Here is a 15067-nt window from a genome sequence, read left to right on the forward strand (position 1 = left end):
ATAAAACTTGGTATGGGGGTGAATTTTTAAAAGTTTAACCAGATGGAGATTTTTGCAGCAGAGCTTTCTCAAGAACTGACCCAAAAGCATGTCTTCCAGCACAAAGTACTTGGCTCTGGCCTGGCCCCTTCTAGCAAAATATGTTGACCTGTGCATGCATTATTAAAGGAAAAAGTAGAATTAATACAGAATGTCCATGCACAGGCTTCCCCCCCAAAGCCAGGGTGGGGAAAGAAGCAAGTGATGTGTTAGTCACATAAGTTAGTGCTACAGAGCACATGATAGTTTGTAATGAATAGTGGTATAGAGACTCAAGTTTAGCATGACTTTGAGTCTTTAACAGTCTTTTTTTATTTTCCTCCTTTCTGTCTCTGGACAGAAGCATCTCCTGCAAGCAGAGTTTAGGGAAAGAGTAAGACAGGGAAATCTTGGATGAGCATTGGGAGTGTGCTCAAACATGGCTCTTCTCAGTGTAGCTGGCTGCTCTGGAATTAAACAATGCACTCTTGGGATTCTCCCTCTCTGCTTCAGACAGGAGAAACATTACCATTCCTAATGAAGTTCAAATAGTGGCACCCACTGTGCAGCAAATAACCAACATAATCCAGGAGAAGATAATCAAAGATCATAAAATCCAGAGATCTACTAACTCTATATTAACTTCATATTTTCCTTTTGTCCACAAGAGAAAGGACAATAGGTGGGTCTGTTGTTACAGTCCGTGTTGTGCTGGGGTAGATACAGAGGTGTACTCCTCACTCCTGAGACACAGGGCTGTGGATGTGGTTTTGAGGGGTGCCTCACCAGCACTTCTCTTTGTGTTGCCAAATCATTCCACTCTCAGTAGCCTGGGACTCCTGGTAGCTTGAGTGGTTTTATGTTTGGGGAGAAGAAGATAAACCCTGAAGTTTTTCAGCTGCTTAAGGAAACAAGGCCGCTGAAGCAGAGGAACAGAAAAGGCAGCCAAGTTATCTTTTCTAGCTGATTACTCTGAGCAATTTACAGAATAAAAGCTTGTATTTCTCCATCATCTTTTCCAATTTTATAAGCTTGTTATACAGTGTAACCCAAACACATGGGTATTACATGCTGTGTACAAGGTCAACAATTATGTAAGAAAGTGGTCATCAGTAAGTTCCACATCTGTTAACTTCTGCCTTTTTGATGAAAGCTGCAAGTATTTTACGTTAAATGCTGTTTTTCTTTTTTAAAATGTAAAAAAAAAAAGAAACACGATACTATTTACTTCTCCTGGCATCTGAAGTGAACATCTCTTTCTTCAGAACATGACTGAACTAGAAAATTTTATGTAAAGTGCTGAAATCAGTTGGATTAAAGCTCTGTCTTCATCCCAGGGTTAACCTGAGCTCTGTCAAAATGACTCCTCTGGAGTTAGTGTACCTTGAGTATGAGTGACCACACCATGAAATAACATGGGAACAGCAGAGAGTGATTGTGTTGGCAAATGACAAATTGTGGTAACGTGAACTGTAGCCTTTCCTCAACCCAAGGTAAAAGCACCACAGCAGCTTGAGTATAGATTCCATGTGAGTGCAAAGAACAGGAATTCAACAGGGATGGGGACGTACAAGCTTTAATTTAACTTTAACTATCTTTGGGGCATGAGTGTGTATGTCTACAGCCCAAGCTGGTGAATGCAGAGAAAAGCAAATAGGAAGTAAAAATGCAAGTGTGCAACACCGCAATTTTTGCTTGCCTGGTGCATACGTTGAGTGATTTTCCCCTTTAGATGAATACTAGCTTGCATAAAATTCAAATAACTCAGCTGTCTACAGATGGGGGCTGGGGAGGAGTGTGGGAAGGGGAACAGACGGAAGGAAATGGAGCTGAGAAGACTGAATTAACCTTTCAATGTCTTGAATTTCAAGGAGGGAAGAATCATCTCTTGTTAAGCCTGCAACCATGCAATTAAAATATGAACAAGCCTTAGAAGCCACATTTGACCCATATTCCTAGATTTCTACTTTAAAGACAGATCTTCTAAAACCAAGATTCAGATCCAAAAAGTGTTCAGAGGAAGAGAAAAAAAACCCTCATGCTGTAAATGTTTATTTTAATCACAGAACTCTAGTAGAAAAATGAGTAAAAATGTCTGACATTTACGCAGAACATGTGCCTTTGATATTGAATTCAGTTTTAAAAAACCCTTACATATGTGTCTAGTAATGGCTGACAGTCTTTGAAATGATGAATGGTTTTCTCCGGGCTGGAGTTTGTGTTTCTATAAAATAGATCCTTTCACCTGCTTGCTTGAGAAGTCCCATTTGTTAATACAAGGCAAAGCTATAAAAATGAACTTTGATTCTTAGGTGCCCTTTTGGACACCATGAATTAGAACAACTGGATACTTGCTGATATGAGAGTTTCCATGGACAGTTATGGATGTCCAGAATGGCCAAGTGTCATGTGCTGGGCATCCTGGAACAAAATGTTTGTTAGAAAATGTTATAATGCTGGAAAAGAAGAACAAAGTAAAGACTCAGTTTGGGGACGTGTGTCAGTTTCTGGATGAAATATGCAGGAAAGGAAAGGTCTTTGCAGAGCAACCAGCTGGAAAGTGTTTGCTAATTCCTGCTTGGTGTTGAAAGGACTCACGTTTGTCAGTATTTTTTGCAAGACATCAATAGGATCCACTTAAAGCAAAAATTCCAAGTTCAGAAGAATGTATCAAATAATTTTTAAGTGAACAGTTAAACCCAAAAGCAAACACTTTGCTGACATACAGATAATTTCCAGGAAAAACTGTTTGGCATATACTACACAGGTATTACAACAGACAGTGCCTTGTTTTGCTACGTGTCAGATTCCCATTTCCTCCCAATAAGACAATAACCTAGTATGAAGGTGAGGAGTTGCATGGCAGGCTACCAACCTTCCAAGGATTTGATGACTTTGCAAAGCTGATTTAAGTTTTGAAGTATTTTAGCTCAGTTTGTACTAAGCCTTGTACAACAGTGAGCACAGTTGGGATAAGGATATTTTTCTTCAAGTAGCTTCAGTTTCTGATGAGGCGTAATGCAGGGCTGTTGCTGGAAGTAGACTTAACTGGAAGCTAAAGTCTTCAGAGAATATTTATTCTAAAGTCATTCTAGGTCAGGATGGGAATTGGGGATACATGAAGGAAACATGGCTCCAGTTCTTCTGTGACATATACAGGCGATAGTGATTGTGCTCATGAATAGCTTTTCCTGAAAACAAGGGAATCACACCAGTAATTATTTTAGATCTACTGAGTTACTTTGTAAGCACTTAGCAGTCAATCTCTGCAAAACTTTTAAGCTGAGCAGTTTAGCTGTAAGGACTTGTAAGAAAACACTGAGCTACAGAAATGGCTCCCCCTTCGTGGTGTGGCTCTGGACATGGATTTACTGATGAGGCAGGGATGCCATGGCACTCTGGCTCTTTGGTCCTAGGAGCCAGATGCTGACCAAACGCATCTGCCAAGCTCCTGGAGCTGTGCAGCAGCTGGGGAATGGGTCCTTCTGCTCCTGAGCAGTCTCACACTGGGGCTGTGTCACTGTACAAGGCAGTGCACTGTCATATGTCCTGACATGGGGTGACAGTGCTGTGTCACGTGGTGGGACTGCAGCCCTGCCCTGCACAACCCCTGCTCTGAACGTGCCTGTGGGTTTGGAGTGGGAAATGAGGCTGTGTGAGCTCTATAGCCTGTACAGCACTAGAGTGGGAGGAATATGAAATGCTGCCTTCAAAATTCAGGTGTGCCTGAGACAGTGGAAAAGGTGATGGGAACAGCTAATGGACATTGCTCTATTGTGATGTTTAGGAGGGAGCTGAGAGGCAGATGCTTTCAACAGCAGCCACTCATTAAGTTGTTGCCTCTCTCCTCTCTGTATTTACTATCTTAGAAAATGTGGCTAAAGAACCAGATAGAGACTAAGATGGTGAAACACCTCAAGGGAAAGTCTTACAAGGAGCAGATTAGCTCACTGCGTTTGTTCAGCTCAGAGACGAGGAGACAGAGGGGAGCTCTCATCCATACCCTATAGCTTCCCTTAAAGGCAAGGGGAGATGCTGATCTTCTCTTTGATGACCAGTCACAGAACCTGAGGAAATGGAATGAAGTTGTGTCAGGGAAAGTTCAGCCTGGACATTAGGAAAAGGTTCTTTACTGGGGGTGTGGTTGGTCACTGGAACACACTCCTCAGGGAACTGGTAACAGTGCAGTCTGCCAGAGTTCAAGGAGCACCTGGACAATGCTCTTAGTCACATGGTTCAGCTTTAGACAGTCCCATGAGGAGCAGGGAGTTGGACTCTATGCTTGGGTCCCTTCCAATCTGAGATATTCTATGACTGTGTGACTCCCGGGTTGTCCTCAACCTTTCAAGTAGACAGCAAGAACACAAAGTGAGCAGAAAAGCCTAAAATGGCAGCCTGGACTGCATATGTCTGCCCCCTGCAAGGAGCCTTGGAAGCCTTTGAAAGGAGGTAGGATAAGCTGGCATGAAATGGTGCATTCGGAGCCAGTTCAGAGGAGGGAAGCCACTGCTTTGGACTCAAAACCAGCAAACAGGTGCTGTGCAGTGCCTGCCTACCTGCCTGCCTCTGCTGTCTGTCTCCTCTCACTGCGTGTGCTTTCTGTGTCAGGTTTCTTGCAGTTTTATTCCTGTCAGCTGGCCAATGTATCTGCTGAAGAGCCAGCTGGAGTCCACTCTCCCCCATGTTTCCTCAACAAAATTGCCAGCTTGTTCTGATTCAGTATCTTTATTGTTGTTGATGAGGCTAAATGAATCAGAAAGAACACGGGTATGTATACAAAATACAAATTCGGAAACCTCATCCTGATGTGAGGAAATTTTATTAGTGGTTCAAGTGGAGAAGTCTGCTGTGGAAGCAGATGGACAGAACACACAGACTCCCTGAGAAGCCATTTCCCCCGACCCTACATATTTTATTGGGTTTTCGTGGTACCTCCTAATGACGCCAAATCTTCCAGCAGGAAAGCAGAGTTTTAGATCTGATTAAACCTGGGTTAATTTACTGCGGGACTGTGACTCTCCCTTCTACGGATTCTAAATGCAAAACTTCTTAATGAGTCTTATAAATGTATCTCTAGATAAAATTCAGAATCCGTGCTGGAAAACCTGAAACAAAATCCTCCCAGCTATTGAAAATACAGACGTTTCAGTTAATCCCATCCTGCTTGTATAATTTTTTCCCCCCTTTCATATAGTCTTTGTCAGTTTTTCGTGGGGGGAAAAAAAAAGCTTTTCCTGAGAGGATTTTCACTAACTAAATCCAAGTTTCCTTAAATGCCTTTATTAAACCCACCACCTATGGCTGCTGGCACTGCATGACAGAAAAAGCAGTTGTAGTTTCAGCGTGGCATGTGGGAACCACAGACTGCCAGGCACTGGTTTTAACACTTCGAGTGTAAGCTTGCATCTCCTCTCTAACTTATGCTAACTCACTTAAAGGGTGCTAAATTTTGTGTTTCAAAATGCATTAGCTCTTTGTCAAAGGGCACTTCGTTACTTCTGGCACGTTTACATTTGGGAAATGTTTGGCAGTGATTGCTCCTGATCCTTCAAGTCAGAAAATTTGCAGGAAATATTTTAATATGGTTAACAGAAGAGCAAAACTGGAATCACAGAACCAATTAAGCCAGAAAAGACCTCTGAGATCATTGAATCCAACATATGTCAACCAGGCCACGGCACTGAGTGCCACGTCCAGGCTTCTCTTAAACAGCTCCAGGGATAGTGATGCCATCACCTTCCTGGGCAGCCCATTCCAATGTCTGATCACCCTTTCTGTGAGGAAATTCCACCTAATGTCCCAGCAAAGCTAGCAGGGTACGAGCCCACATGGTGCCACTACTGGCTGTGGCCACTCTCTGGCCGTGGGCACCCCAGGATGAGAGGCGAGTCTTAAACAGCACCAGAGGTGGTTTAGGTCGGACATCGGTAATTTCTTCACGGAAAGGGTGATCAGACATTGGAACGGGCTTCCCAGGCAGGTATTTAAGGAACCACCGGACGTGGCACTCAGTGCCCTGCTGTGGTGGACACGGTGATGTTCGGTTCAAGGTTGGGCTCGATGAACTCAGAGGTCTCCCCCAAGCTATTTGATTCTGTGACTCTGAGCCCGCACGGGCCGAGGCGGGAGGGTGCCTGAGTCACCGTGCGGGCAAGAATATGAGGAAAACGTTAATTTTGGGATTTTGGGCCGGCCGCTCCCGCTCTCCTCACTCCCCCCAGGGCCGGGCCGCCGCCGCCTCAGGCCTCGGCCACCGCACCCCCCCCGCCGCCCTCAGCGCCCGCCCCGCCCCGCCCCGCGGGCACGTGACCCCCGGGGGGAGGCGGGCGGGGGGGCGCGCGCTCTGCACCTGTCAGTCAGCGCGTCACTTCCGCCCGTCGCCGCCGCTGCCGTCGGGGACCCCCCGCTCGCGGCTCGGAGCTCGGAGCGGCTGTGAGGGCACGGACGGCGCCGGGTCCGGCAGCGCGGCGGCCGCGGCACACGGCGCGGGCAGCGGCCGGCGGAGGAGGGCTGCGAGGAGAGCGGAGCGGCGAGGAGAGGCCCGTGCCGGTCCCCGGGGTAGGAAGAGGCGGAGGAACCTGCTGGTGGTGCTGAGGACGGCGGGGAGGGCGAGTCACCCGGCAACGGTGAGGGGCGCGGGGCGCATGCGCGGGGGGTCTCCGCTCTGGCTGGCCGGTGTCACCTCAGGCTTCAGGAACCTTCTGGCACCGACGCCGAGCGGGGCGCGGGAACTTCCTCCTGCCGAGTTGCTGGAGCCGCTCGCAGGGAGCTGTCAAGAGGCGGGAGCGGCTCCCAGGCTGGTGTCGGTGGGACCTCGCAGGCAGCGCTGACAGCCCAGCTCCTCCAGGAGTTGCGTGCCCAGCACGGCCCAGCCTGGTGCCCCCTGCGATGGGGCTTGGCGCGCTGACAGCGTTAGCCTCGCAGCTCCCTGACAGCGAAGTTGGTCCCAGAAGTTGAAAGAAGGGCAGTCACTAAATTGCCTGTGATCGCGAAGGCAGCGCTGGCATTAAGACCGCTGGGTCATTGACTTAACGCGCCAGCCTGTGACCAAATGTGTCTTCCGAGGGATCTGTGGGTTTCCATTGTTCGTGGAAGCTCCTTAGAGATTTGAATATTTGAGTGGAAATGTTTCTTGCTATCAAAAAGTTGCTTTAACATGAGATGTTCCAGGGTGCTCCTTCCAGGTTTGGAAGAAACCGCAACAAAACCCAACAACAAAAACCCTGCCGTCACACACTGCAATGCCAGTTTTTAATGCACAACTCTCTTATTCTCAAGTTCCTTGGTCTGGCTGCATTTTAAGAAAATTTTACAAAATTTTTTACTGCTGTCAGGCTCAAGATGGGGAAAAGAAGTAACAGATGAAGAAAGTAAAAAGTAAATACTGTGTAATAACTTTTGCCTGTAAAAAAAAAAAAGAAGAAAGTGAATATATAAAAACCTACAGTTGTTTGTTTTTCTTTTGGCATGTGTTCCTGAATGTCCTCAGGGATGGAATTGTTAGTATATGAGTTTAGAACAAATTGTTAAACCATATTAGCATTTAGGTTTGAAGTTTTTCTGTCTTCTGTGCAGTCTAATCTGCCTGCCTAAGAAGAACAGAAAGCTGGTTTGTTTGCCTATATTATCAGCAATTTAGCTATTTTGTTTGTTTGCCTTTTTTTTTTCTGCTCGTTACTAGTAAATTGCTTTATATGTTCTTTGTTGCATAGACTTGAAAATGTTTAGAATCTCTTTTAATCTTCTTTGTCTCTATTTTATACATTGTTTGGCTCCATAGGGATCCTTTCCTTGTCTCGACTATGTAACAATAAGGAATTAAATACCTCAGTGTTTTGAAAGCATCTAACTGGAAATTTACCATATTGTTTTAGAAAAATCAATCAAGTAGACTGTCCCATGGTTACATTTAGGAAAGCTGACTCAGAGAAGCTCCTGGAAACTTAATGCTTGCAAATTTTGACATGGACAACACGTCAAAACATCTGAGTTTGGCAAATGATAGTTTTTATCTGCTCTGTGTTAGTTTGGGCACTTGGTTTTTGTGTTGCTTGGAACACTGGAGGATCTTCTTGCAGCTCATTAAAAGGCTTAATTTAACATTTGTCATGTGTGGCTCATACCCTGAGACCTGTGCAAGCAGTGAAGCGCTGCTTTCTAATGTACATAATGGCATGTTTGAAAAAGCAGGTGAGGCTGAAGAAATTCTGTGCATTTGGAACAGACTTCAGAAAGTTCTGTGAGACCCTGGTTGCTGTGTGTGAGGGCTCTATGGGGTAGGGTTTTTTCCTTTTCTAATACTCAGCCTTTTGGTTTCTGTTCAAATGTTACACTGTAGCAGTGATGCCTCTTTCCAGGGCTCATTGGAAAGTGAGCAAAACCTGCCAAGTCTGGGGTAATTTTTAAGTTAGGATTTTTTTTTTTTTTTTTGGTGTGGTTGTTCTCTTTTTTTTCCCATCCCCCACGAAAGAAGCTGCAGCTATGTGGAAGAGGAAGTGATGTCGGTAAGAGAATGCTTCAAGTTGTCCTCTAATTCAGTGCATAGCACCAGGTTAATTTTACTGCCATATTAACACACGAAAATCTAGTGGCCATTTAGGTGGGAGTGAACTAACTATGTGTAGGGCAGTTCATCATTTGCATCTGTAAGGACGAAGGATGGCAAACTTTTCAAACTTTTTTCCTTGCATTGCAGGCCTGGTTGTATATTTATTGATTATTTCAGATGTGAGGACTGTTATTTAAGGACTGAAAAATAACACTTTATCCAAAACATACGAGGAGGAGGTACAGAATCGAAGGACTATTAAATCTTCTGTGAAGGGCTACGGAAAAGGGAGATTGTTACTTGTCATGCAGTTTGTAAAGTGATGGCTCTTTCAGTTTTTCAGCAGAGGGGCTTTATGTCTCTTGTCAAAATTGGATTCAGGCAGAGAATACAAGAATTTTACATTGCTCCCTGGAAAGTTATTGAGCAATTCAGTCTTGCTTACTGTTATCTTCTGTAAGGTAAGAGATCTTACGTGCAAAAATTTTGTTTGAGAATGACTAGCTCTCTCAAAGCTTTGGTAAATTCAGATTTATCTTCACAGTTTGTACTGGCTTGATAGCCAGCTGTTGAGATTTGTGAAAATTCAGTCAGTTCAGGTGAATTCTGTGGATTATTGCAGCCAAAACCATAATATATTTGTTACTGCATCTTCTACCAGGATTTTTTTTCCTGTAGAGCTGATTTGTTTTGAAGTCTAAAAAACATAGTTTAGAAGGTCAAAACCTGTTATGTTTGCAACATATGGGTGGAGTCGTTCACTACAAGAAATGGGTAATATTTTGCAGGACTGTATTCTGATCAGTGAAAATAGTTCTATTGTGATAGCAACAAACCATTCTAGTCTTGTGGTCTTTCCCTTGTAAATGTGTGAAATCCTGTATATTTGTTTTAAAAAAGAAAAGAAAGATATGCCAAACGAGCTTAAACTACAGATAGGGCTTTATGTTTGTGTTCAGACAGCTTGTAACAAAGACTGCGGTTACAGAGGCTCTTTCCTATTGAGAGGTTTAAATGGTTTTTATTTTCTTCACTGTTTGGACATTTCTAAGGACGTTTGGGTGGGGCATCTGCTCGATCTGAGCCCTGTATCTGGTGGGAACCCTGCGCTGATTGTCCAGGTTCCAGTCTTGCTGGCAGCTCTCCTCGTGTGTCTCTTCTGTTCAGTGTTCCCTGCAGTGTGTTCCGGATTAAAATTTGTGCTCAGCTGTGTAGGATAATAATACATGGGCAAAACTGAAAAGGTGAGAGCTGGAATCTTACGAATGTGGCTCTTTCTTCCTTTATACTCTTTAAAAGTGTGTATGTTTGAAAGGTTTTCTCCCCTTTTTGCTGAACTTCACATTTAATGAAATCTTTTACTGTCTTGGCACTCTAGTAATGTAATCAGGTTAGTTAATTTTAGTCTGCAATGTAACTTTTAACCTTAAGGTTTCTGGTGGTGTCTTCAAATTTAGTCATAATCAAGTTTTGACAGGAGACATCAGTACCGGATCTCTTATTTTTGTCTTTTTTTTTTCTTTCCCCATCTCTTGAAATTCAGAGAATTGTTGCTACAGGATTGAACTCTTCACTGAAATGTCTTAGTGTAGTGGGGAGGCTGAGCCTGTCCTTTATTTTGGTGGCATGTGCTCAAGGTTCTGACAGAGGCAGTGTTTCAATAGTGAAGGGGCTGTGTAACCATTTTGTAATCTGCTGAGTTCCAGTGTGTATTTCTGCTTATCTGTTTGGGAGGGGAGAAACAAACTGATGATAAATATATGTAATAGGATAACTTATGTATAATGAATTAAGTGCATTATATATTTATAGTTTTCTTTTTTGTTGTCTCTGAGGTAGCTTGAATTCAGTTCCAAAGTCTGTTTTAACAGCAGTGACAATTGTTAAACTGCTTTAGTTTTATACCATGAAGCTCTCAAGTTGCATAGTTTTACTGATAATTTCTTCCTGTCTGTTACTTTACTGTACTTTTATAATGCCATTGCACTGAAGTTCTGCATTATCTGGTGCAGGGGCAATGAGATGTGTGTGGTTGGTGGAGTAGAGCTTTGCATTGGGGGGTGGCGAGTAGGATGAATATAATTAGCTGTTACACAAGATACAAAAGCCTTTTTATTTATTAACTACTGTTGTTAAGAGTGTGATGGGATCTGTGTGAGCAGGAAGTTTCTTTATAATTCTGCACATGTGCATTGGCAGCAGCAGATGAGAGCAAATCTGGCAGTGTGTGGTGGTGGGTGTGAGGCACTGAGCAAACATCTACTTTTTCTGGTATCGCTGATGGTTTTATTTTCTTGCTACAATGTAGTTGGAGGATTATAAGTTGCTGTAATGCTGTGAAAAAGCCTTTGGATTTTATCTAGTAAGTGAATATAAAACATTATTTTTGCATATCAAAACCAGCTAACATTTTGGTGATCTCTCAGCTTGTTCTTTAAAAGTGTAGAATTTTTTTGGAATGTTGCTTAAATCAGTCCCTGTATTTGAGGTTGTTCTAATAGATAGGATCTGGCTCTTGTGAAGGTCTGTGTAGGATGGGCTTTTTCAGAGACAGTATGATCAGGTTATGTCAACTGAAATTGTAGACTAAACTATAATGACTGGAAAATAAATACTAATCAGTATTATAGTTTCTTGGCTTGTGAATTAAAAAAAGGTGAAATCCAAATTTCTATTAGTTTTTGTTATATCTCTTCCAGAGGAACTTTCATGAGGTGTTTTGTTGCTTTCTTGCATGGTAAGGACATAAAGGCTTAATTTAAATTGCTCTAATTTGTAAATTAGAAGGCTTGCTGCCACATTCCCAGGAAACAAAAATTGCGTTAGAATTACATTCCACTAAATCTTATGTTGTATTTTTTGTGCTTCTACTTGCTTTGTCAGTGTAACCAGTATTTTGTCAGTTGAGTGGTTTTTGAGACTATCTCAGAAGTGCTGGTGGCAAACAATGGAGAATTTCTGCTAGTAGAATTGAGGTTTAACGTGTGTGTGAGTGTGCATGTGAAGGCATACGCAGGCAAACAGTTCATTGATGGAAGAGCTGGTGGTCATGCTTCTGCTAACTCCTTTTGTGATTGTGTGCAAAACTGCAATGAGCTGGTTTCCTTCTGATTCCTACTTGACCAGAAAGCAAACAGGGCAGTGAAGAGTTAGGAGCCATAATGAGAAATGAAGGGAGCAGGAAATTCATATCTGCTTGAGAAGATACTTATTCTAACATGGATTCCTTCAACGCTGCAAGTTAAATTTTGTAGTTATACTTAATTTCAAACAGTATGCTTAAGAGGACCAGCTTATTAAATTTAAAATGATAACTGAGCCCAGTTGTCTGATTTGCCAGTTTAGACTTGTGACTAAAATACCTCATGATAGCTGATTTCACTGACAGTCAAAAAGAGGAAATCTTGCTTTAAGAATCTATTTTAAGCTAATCTTGCTGGTTTTAAGAATTTTATTTTAAATAATTATTGTTTTGACTACACAAATATATTAATGAGTACTTAAATGTGATTATTCTTTTAAATGGAGGATGTTCTGTGTCTGTTCAAGCAGTGGCACATCTCTGCATGCCTTTAACTTGCTCCTGAGACAAGTTTGTTCTTTCCTGTGTCCTAGATTTTTGGTAGAGTTCTGTTTGTGAGGTTTATTTCAGTTTGTCTTTTGTATTAATTTATTCAAGCCATATCCCCTCCCCAGCCTGGCCATCTTTTCAATTTTGACTGGATTAATTCAAACAAGCAAGATACTCTGTTTTTACTTGTTAGCTGAACAAAAGCTGAAAATCAGATGAGCAAAAGCTCTTTTGCCCAAAAGCAGTTCATCTATTGAGAATGCTAGCAGTAATTTGAGTATACAAATGGCGTAAAAATCAATCGGTGTCAATTGTTACAGTTCTGACATAACATTACAAAAATATTAGTTTCCTTTTAACTCAACAAAACTTAAGCTCAAGAGTGCTGGTTGTCATTTTTTTGAAACATAACTAGTGTGTACTCCAGCAGTTGGCAAATGGCTCTGTGTGTTCTGTAGTGAGCTGGGACACAAAAGTTTCCCAGGGAAGCCTTCTTGCTCCTGCTCACGCTTGGCAGCTGGCTCTGGATGATGTCATGAGGAGATGACATGAGGAGAGCTCCTTGTGACTCCAAGTTGGAATCTGTGTCTTAATTTTTGGCCATCATTTAGAAATTCTTAAAATATAACTTTGATAATTTCAAGCTTAGCCAAAAAATCAATTCTTTATTTGGGTTTAACAGTATGTTTGCTGTAGGCATCCAGGGGGACATTACAAGTTCTGTCTAGCTGTAAGTCATATAAATAACATAATACATTATTTTTCCTTATCAAATATAGAGTATGAAATAAAAAAACTTTGAGACACTAATGTTTTTTGTGGAATTTTATTTGTAAATAATTATTGCAGACAAGGAGCATTGATCGTCTTTGTACTAGAGGATGTGTATGTGATCTTTTAGGACCCAGTTTGCAGGCATGTGGTGGTCCACAGGGTCACAGCACTGCGGGCTGAAAAAGCCAAAAACTTGAGGTGTGTTTCCTGAGAAGCAGGGACAGGCCATTTTGTTGCTTTTTTCCTATCTGAAAATCTTACAGTTAGTTTTTGCTTTTATGTGTTAAGAAAAAAGTCACTGGAGATGTTTGCTAATGCCACAAAATAATATATTAAAAATAGGGCAGAACAGCAGTCAGTGTTAGCTTTGGGTTTGGCTTCAGAGACAATACGAATTTCTTGCTACATAAAACAAGCAAATAAAAGAATTGCTTAAATAGTTGAGACTTGTGGCAGAAATTCTAAACGCAGAATTAATGTTTTCATTCCTATGGCATCGTTTCAGTTGCAGCCTTTGTTTATTTTTACTTGTTGCTTCATTCCTTTGTTTCAAGGAAAGGTAGTGGAACCCTGAGGACTTTAAAATGATACCCGTATATTATTTGTACTTCAGTCATTAATGTAAAAGCTGAACTAAATGTAAGTCTAAATTTTCATGTGTATTCCTCAAATATTAACAGTTAGCCATATATTCTGTGGGGTTTTTAGTGGTATTTCATGTGTGGTTGTAAATACTTCTTGAGCTGCCAAGATAAGTAAATGCTATTATGATGGGAAAATGAAGCTCATGGTGCTGTTTTCCCAGTAGACTCTCTGAAGAATTTTCCTTAAATTTTAAAAATTTTAAAATAATGCATGACAGCACTGAAATCCACAATACAGAACAAAACTCTGTGTTTTACCCTCATTTAAGATGCTTGGGCTCAACATGTTGTAAAGGACAGTAAGTTTTTTTCAGTCTCTTGTAAAATTGTGGTATAATATGTGGTTATAATAAGGTGTATTTTTAGTTTCCTGCATTTATGTTTTGCAGAGCGTGATTATAGCTTAAGGATGTTTTAAAATGTTTGTTGTAACAAGGAGGGGAAGTAGACTGAAAAAAATGTAACCAGAATGTTTGTAATTAAAATCAAGCTAGGTAGTTTTCTTTTGTGTGGGTTTTTTTTTAGTTGCTATTTTTTTTTCTTTTTCTTGATGGAACCTGCAAAGCATTTTGGTTGTGAAATTGTGAGAGACAAGCACGTGCTCGAAAGGATCAGGATAATATGGGCAAAAGTAGAAAGAGTTGACTGAATGGGTTAGCTCCTGTTTCCTGAGTTGTTTGATCAGGGCAAAAAAAAGTATTCAAAAACTCCACAACATTGCTTAGTATTTGTAAAAGACTCTGGAAATAATCCTGAAGGTTACATGTCTTGTCCTAGTTTTCATATGTGTTTGCAGCGAAGTGCTGCACTTCCTGAGTCAAGGGAGGGCAAGTGGGGAAGCTTTTGATCCATATAAAAAGCGGAGATAAAATGTTTAATTATTAACAGTTTTTACAGTGTTGGAAATAGCAGGAAATAAAACTTACTGGAAGTTGAATAACTTCCAGAGTTTGTAGCTCTTTCTAGATTTGGTAAATGTCAGATTAATTGTATTACAGCCTGTGAAGGTACCAAAGCCTGAACTAAAAGGGAAAAGACAGAAAATGCTCTGAAAATAAATTGTTGCCTCTAATGATATATTGAAATGTGTGCAAAAGTACGTGTATCTGAGAGGGTGAAAATGAGGCTTTCACTAGTTTTTCTAGGTGATAATAAGCCATATAAAGCTTTCTTTAAAGTATAAACCTGGTTGTAAATCCGGTTTTGCTCTACAATGAGACAACCAGGCTGTTTCAACCTCATTGTTACGTTGCCAAGCCAGTTAAAATAGAAGTCTGTATTTTTCTCTTTTTTTCATGCCTCCTGAATGAAATTAATATTCAGGCAGCCTGTTCATCTGCTGCACCTGGCAAAAGTGGCTGAGCTTTCATGTCAGTGAACTGAGCACAAAGTTGCCTCTGCTGAGAAAGCTGAGCCTCAAGATTGTTCATTTGGTGCCGTATTATAAAGAAGTGGTTACTTCTAATTTGGTCTTTTTATTAGGTGATGTTTGTTTTGAAGGTTTGTTTGTTG

The 15067-nt window shown here is 41.5% G+C and overlaps 1 protein-coding gene across 3 annotated transcripts in view; it reads left to right on the forward strand.

Moving 5' to 3' along the window:
• The first annotated feature begins 6463 nt into the window (after positions 1 to 6463).
• The window catches only part of FAM13B (family with sequence similarity 13 member B), a 44909-nt gene continuing 36305 nt past the window's right edge, over positions 6464 to 15067 (forward strand). For all 3 annotated transcript variants that reach the window (XM_039559518.1, XM_039559520.1, XM_039559519.1), the window contains exon 1: positions 6464 to 6644. The gene's annotated coding sequence lies outside the window, so the exon portion shown is untranslated. The remainder of the gene's footprint in view (positions 6645 to 15067) is intronic.

Source organism: Corvus cornix, chromosome 13 (genome assembly GCF_000738735.6).
Source record: "Corvus cornix cornix isolate S_Up_H32 chromosome 13, ASM73873v5, whole genome shotgun sequence".
Lineage (NCBI taxonomy): Eukaryota > Metazoa > Chordata > Aves > Passeriformes > Corvidae > Corvus > Corvus cornix.